A 7,009-nucleotide genomic window follows, 5' to 3' on the forward strand; every position below is an offset into this window, starting at 1 on the left:
GACGTCTGGTCACCTTACATAGTACCCTGTGTACAAGATGCTAGACAGCGCTGAAGTAAGGCAGACAACTCTTAATGCCTAGAGGGAGCTGATGTAAGGCAGACAACTCTCAATGCCTAGAGGGAGCTGATATAAGGCAGACAACTCTTAGTGCCTAGAGGGAGCTGATGTAAGGAGACAACTCTCAGTGCCTAGAGGGAGCTGATGTAAGGCAGACAACTCTCAGTGCCTAGAGGGAGCTGATGTAAGGCAGACAACTCTCAGTGCCTAGAGGGAGCTGATGTAAGGCAGACAACTCTCAGTGCCTAGAATCAGCCAAGCGAGAGCAGTGGACTCTGAGGTAGCGGCTGCCGCCAGGTGGCAGGTGCGGATGTCTATGGATGAGGCACCCGTCGCGACGGTTGTGTCTGACGGGTGGACAGAGAGAAAACATCCCAGGTCATGTTACAGTTGACAGCACGCAGACAAGTTTCTGCTCCACCCGGCCACCAGTAGGCGGGGGCGGGGTTAAGTCTTGTCATCAGGGAGTGGGAGGGGCTTGCTCATTAGCACCGTACCCGGCTAATGGAGAAGAGAGCTTGAACCTTGCTAATTGCCTCATCACAAGCAGCTACCACAAAGTAGGCTGAGAGCTAGAGGAGCGGCGGTAACAACTGCCACAACTACGTGGTTGTAAGAGAGGATGGTGGTCACACATGTAACACTTGTAACACATGTAACACTGGTTGCACGGACACGACACCCACGTGATGCAGCCAAGCGCGTGAGCAGACGGTCACACATACACAGGGGAAGTAAGCGTGCTACAAACAGTTGTTGACGTGGGATAATTTTAGTAGAATACGACGGCAACCACTCGATTTATCGTGCATGACGAAGATGACGACTACTTCAATACAAGTGTAGCTTACTTATTATAAAAGTCAACAAAAAATTAACAAGATGCGCAAATACTCATTTAAGACCGTGGTTGATTTGTAAAATCAATTTATAAATTAAATCATCTTAATTTGAATTTTTATGCGGGAATGAAGGTGAAAGAACACAAAAAGCAATGATATACTAAAAGATTATATAAAAAATTAAAAATAAATACGTATCATACTGTAAAGTAATAAAAGCAAGTCAAACTGCACATAAAAGTAATGAAATGAAATATCAAGCAAAAAGTACAAGGAGATACAAGATGTCAGGCATACCAGCAAATACAAACCGTTAACCTTGCTTGCATTTACTCATTGAAAGGTTAAAAAATATTTTAATTGTAATAAAAACAAAATAGTTAAATTATCGAACGTAACTAACAAATAATGCAAGTAAGTAAAATTATTGTTAAGAATAATTAAACAGGTCAGGTCAGGTCAGTCCCATGCCCGGTCCGGGCGTAGGGGGGACCGTCCGGCAGCAGCAACAGACAGAATTTTCCACCCGGTCCTGTCTTGAGCAGATGAGAGCAGGTCTGGCATCTCGCGTTCGGTCCATTCTTTAATGTTGGTGACCCAGCTTTTCCTCGGACGACCACGACGACGGCTCCCTTTGAGGGTTCCTTGTAGGATCGTCTTGGACAGGGTGTTGTGGCGGTGACGTGACCGAACCAGGCGAGCTTGCGCCGCTTCACTGTTGTCAGAAGGGCTCATGTGGGCCCACGAGGGAGTACGGTGCTCCGTACGTATGCGTTGGTCTTGTGTTCGCGGTGCGAGATGCGGAGCAGCTTTCTCAAGCACTTGTTCTCAAAGGCCTGGAGCTTCTTTTCCGTTGCGGCAAGCAGCGTCCAAGTCTCGCAGCCGTAGAGTAGGATTGACACTACGAGGACTTGTACAGCCTGTGCTTGGTCCTGAAGCTGATTGAGTTGCTTCGCCAGATCCTATCCAGCCTGGACATTGCGGATGTTGCCATAAATCCTGATACGGATCTCTGCTGTACAGCAACCATCTCTAGTCAGGGTGGCACCCAAATACTTGAAGCTGTTGACCTCCTCCAGTTTCTGGCCGTTCATGACGATGTTGCTGCTGCTGTCGGTGGTGGAAATAATCATTACTTTGCTTTTTTCTGAGCTTATTTCCATGCCATAGGCCCCCGCTCGCCTGGAGAGTCTGTCCGTCAAATCCTGAAGTTCGTTGTTACTGCCTGCAATAATTAAACAGTGAACAAGAAAATTATATGCACACGTCAGACTTAAATTTTGTCATTTTTAGTCTTTAAAAATAATGATTTTACACTCTTGGATGCAGCTTAGTTTAGATTGGTTCTGTGAGAAAGTCTTTAACAAATTTCCTTGATGGTAAATACGTCAGGAAAGATAACTGTCGTTGACGCTGTAGGCATGTAGTAGTCGCCTGACCTTTGCTCAGCCAGTGACGTAGCTCACGTTGCCATGGCGCCACTGGTTGCTGTAACTCAAACTGGACGATGACGACGATGCACGTGGAGGCTGAGGGTGGCCAGTAACATCAGACGGCTTTCCGGACTCACTGACCGCCTGGGAGGCGGACCGACCGCAACCCTCGGGTCTCCTGTGTCCCTGGTCACGTGGCGCGTGCCTCGGGGCCCGTCCGTGTGTTTGAGGCGCGTGCTGATGCTGCGGACAGAGACATCACCGGGGGGGAGGGGGGATGTGAGAGGAGAAGCCGTGATATCTAGTCCAGCCTTCAGTTAATTTTCATGACAGAGATGCTGAGGCGTCCTGCTTGTCCTGGCCGCCATCTGTAGGTAGCCGGACACACCTACAAACACCAGCTTCCATGGACTGACATCCTCCATCCTCTCCCTCCCCTCCACCCCCACAACCGACAACTGGTCCAGCTGTCTACTTCCCTGATACCGTCTTACATGGGGGTAAACACACACGTTGTCACAGGCCGGGTACATACAGCTTTCAGGTATGCAGCATACCCTAACAGGTACACGGTATATGACACACCCTAACCCAGGGTTACAGTATATACTGTGCTCTCATCCAGTGTAAAGTACACGGTATATGACACACCAGGGTTACAGTATATACTGTGCTCTCATCCAGTGTAAAGTACACGGTATATGACACACCAGGGTTACAGTATATACTGTGCTCTCATCCAGTGTAAAGTACACGGTATATGACACACCAGGGTTACAGTATATACTGTGCTCTCATCCAGTTTAAAGTACACGGTATATGCTGCACCCTCACCCACACATACCTATACTCTAACCCAGGGTTACCATTTACTCTAACTTGGGTACAAAGTGTACGGTAGACGCTACCACAGGTGTGCTAATACGAGTACAATAAGAGTACAACACCCCACCAACAGTTTAGAGATATCACTGGCCTAGAGAGAGGCACAGAAGGAAAAAAGTAGAGTGTCAGTGTCAGTGCCAGTGTCAGTGTCAGTGTCAGTGCCAGTGTCAGTGTCAGTGTCAGTGCTAGTGTCAGTGCCAGTGCCAGTGCCAGTGTCAGTGTCAGTGTCAGTGTCAGCGTCAGCGTCAGTGCCAGTGTCAGTGTCAGTGTCAGTGTCAGTGTCAGTGTCAGTGCCAGTGTCAGTGTCAGTGTCAGTGTCAGTGTCAGTGCCAGTGCCAGTGCCAGTGTCAGTGTCAGTGTCAGTGCCAGTCACAAGTTTGTAGCATGGTAGTAGGCAGCCCCGAGCATCCAGCGCTGTGCAACCACCATCACGAGCGCCATCCATATCATTATTATTATTTCAATTATTTGCTATTGACTGTCATGGATTAATTATTATGGATTTTGTGTAAGGTGGGCTTATTAGTGTTAATAATTAGTGCGGATATGACCTAACGACCGACACCAGGGAAATGTATTTTCTTGGTTAATGAGCTCAAACACTGACTGTTCATGAGTACAAATGATGATTGTCCAGTGTAAGTTTTGATTGTTTTTACAGCCTTTACTGGTGTAAAACTAAAGGTAGTTGGCCCCATGGTTCACTTCCTGAACATCAGCTACTTGCAGACATTTTTGTCTGGCAGCCATTGTTCTCGGTCTTTAACCGCCTGCCGCAACACCTGGATGGAACAATCATCTTACCTGCCCTTCACAAACAGAAGCAAGAGGCTCACACATTGATGATAAGATTGACATTTTCATGAAAATGATAAAAATAACAGAAATGTATCATATACATCATCATCATCATCATCATCTATTGAAATGCTAGTGACTGCTGTTCACTCTCACCAGCCCTAAAGTGAAGAGGCCAATGTGACATGAGATTGTCCTGTGAAATGTGTCTCAACATCTGCTCACAAGTAATGAAAGTATGGAGACGAGGAGCAAAGAGAAAAGCTCGTGCTGGCCACAGGCTGATGTTGAAAGTGAGGAGGTGTCCGATGACTGCAGGGATTTGTGTAGTGTCGGAAATGAGCCACTCCATATTTGTCCGCTTCTTCTCTCAAGACAATAAAAGTCTTCAAGCAGACGTCTGCGATTTTCAAGTAATATTGACTAAGACGAAAAAAAAAAAGAAAAAAAAAAAAGAAAAAGCAACAGAACAAACAATATTTCATGACACGTGAGACACAGATAGCCTGGCGCCATTTAAAAGTTCTTCTATCCCGTCCCTTGACTGTTTACTTTTAAAAATCTCCTTCATTCTTTGAGATAATGTCATAAACGTTGGCAACAAGGCAGTAAACTGTAATTGTGAGGGGTTCACCGTGTCTAGAGAGCAGTAAACTGTAAGAGTGAGGGGTTCACCGTGTCTAGAGAGCAGTAAACTGTAAGAGTGAGGGGTTCACCGTGTCTAGAGGGCAGTAAAGTGTAAGTGTGAGGGGTTCACCGTGTCAAGAGGGCAGTAAAGTGTAAGTGTGAGGGGTTCACCGTGTCAAGAGGGCAGTAAAGTGTAAGTGTGAGGGGTTCACCGTGTCAAGAGGGCAGTAAAGTGTAAGTGTGAGGGGTTCTACATGTCTAGAGGGCACTAAAGTGTAATGTTTAATCGTGGAAATGTATCGCTAGATACTCTGTCTAGTGGAACCTTTACCCTGCGTGTAGCTGAATGTCCAAGCAGACAAAGACTGAATGTCCTGCTCTGTCCAATCCGACCAAATGTCCACGGTGGGCTGACAGTGCTGATGGAGGTCCTGTTTACTTGAGATGCTCCCAATGCCCACAAACTGTGCACTTTTCCAGGAACCTGTCCCCAGCCCTGCGACACACCATTGCAGACAAACTCCAATAAGCATCGATGTTTGCGTTTAATTTGAAACAGGTTTCACATGTCTGTACAACATGGCTTCACACTCCGAACTACTTGTGACCCAGTGACCCAGGCGGTATAAAGATGGAATGAACAGCTAGACTCAATGTACGACTAAAGACATCAGGACTACATTGCAGGGTTGGGCCACCCGGCTGGTAGATGGGGTGCACGCTCATTTCTCAGAGACCATTACTCTCCAGATTCTTCGTTCTTGGTGAAAGACAAATGAAGCATGAAGAGTTCATTCTCTCTCTCCAGACGACCGCCATGATGACAAGAAGGTGCAAACAGCGAGAGTGAGAGGAGGTTTGATTAGGGGCGGAGAGTGTGCACTGATTCATGCCCCCATTGCGTGTGTCTCGGTGTGTGCTCCAGATGCCGACCCCACCAACACGCAAAGGTTACATCATTACCGCCCCTGGCGCCGCCATGTTTTGGAGTAGGACTTCCGAGGCTTGCCAGAAAAACTTGTGGGTCAGACAATACGTTGGATGGCAGGAAATGTTAGCAGATCAACACATAGACAGAGAAAACAAACTACATTTTCTTGTCTAGACGTTCATCAAATCAAGGGACTGGGTCAGACAAATTCTGACCAGGCAAGCCCAGTCAATCAATAGACTAGTAAGTGGCAGCCAACCAACATCCCATAAAAATGAGAGGTGTCGACTGTTCAGACCAACAGGTGCTGAGTGTCGTTCATTCGCAGCCAGACAAGTATAATCATGTTTTGACTAAACCCTCTCAAGATGACACAGCAGCTGACCGTCCAACTTCTTGTTGAAGTCTTCAAGAACTGTCTTCCTGATGATGGAGAGCTGTGGTGGCTACGACCACAATTATTTGCCGACTTTAATGTGTTTAGGGGGTCAGTGGGGGGAACTCAATGTCTGACAATATTTCCCTGCATGTGAGTTAATATCCCTCTTGGCTGTCGAGATGCTCGCCTACACACATCCCCGTGCACAGAGGTCTAAATGGTGAACTCACCTTTCCCTCTCTGTCTCTCTGTTTCTCTGTCTCTCTTGCTGCTGTTGTCTTCTCTGCACGTGTCTCCACTGCGCTGTTTCCCTGTCACGTGGGGCGAGGCTATGTTTTGCTGTGAGGTAGGGTCAGGCCTCATACTTGGTGTCTAAGTGACCAGTAAATGTCGTTTCCCTTGTTCAGGCTTGGAGAAGATAAGTACCGTTTGAAAAGCGATATATAATATATATTATATGTACATCCATGTTTTCTTAGTGAGAACGTAGCTCTAGAAATGCGGTAAAACATTGAAGACAACAACTTCAGTCAGAATATGAAGTGACCCTGACATGACTGGTGACATTCTATACAGGAAGTGACGTACACACTATGCTGTGTTGCCAAACCCCAATGCCGTCCATTGCGCGTGTCACGTGTCGCGTTGCTCAACCTTTTGCCTGAGGTCAAGGTGTGATATCTGTTCTTATGAGCTGAATATGATAAAGATGGACGTTGATATTACAATGGTGTTTGACACACGACGGAGTGTCAGAGACTTGCTCCATCTCTGTCACGGGGTAGTCGGGTATGGCAGCACCTCCAGGATCGGCCCACCCCGTTCTTGGGTATCAGTCATATCCAGCGTAAATAAAAAAACGCAAGTCTAATGGCCGCAGCTTTGTTTGCGCTTAGCTTCGTCGTCTGACCCAAAGCAAAATGTCCATTGAACTTCGTCAACAGTTCTGAAACAGATGTGGCGCATATAAAGGTCAGGGGAGAATGCTATATGCTAAGAGAATGTTTTATGCTAAGAGAGTGTTTTATGTTAATGAGACGCTAAATGCTAAGGT

At 46.8% G+C, this 7,009-nt stretch overlaps 1 pseudogene; it reads left to right on the plus strand.

The window, feature by feature from the left end:
• Positions 1-6,596: 6,596 nt before the first annotated feature.
• LOC112573018 lies at positions 6,597-6,778 on the plus strand (annotated as a pseudogene).
• Positions 6,779-7,009: the final 231 nt, after the last annotated feature.

The sequence above is a fragment of the Pomacea canaliculata genome, linkage group LG9 (assembly GCF_003073045.1).
Source record: "Pomacea canaliculata isolate SZHN2017 linkage group LG9, ASM307304v1, whole genome shotgun sequence".
Lineage (NCBI taxonomy): Eukaryota > Metazoa > Mollusca > Gastropoda > Architaenioglossa > Ampullariidae > Pomacea > Pomacea canaliculata.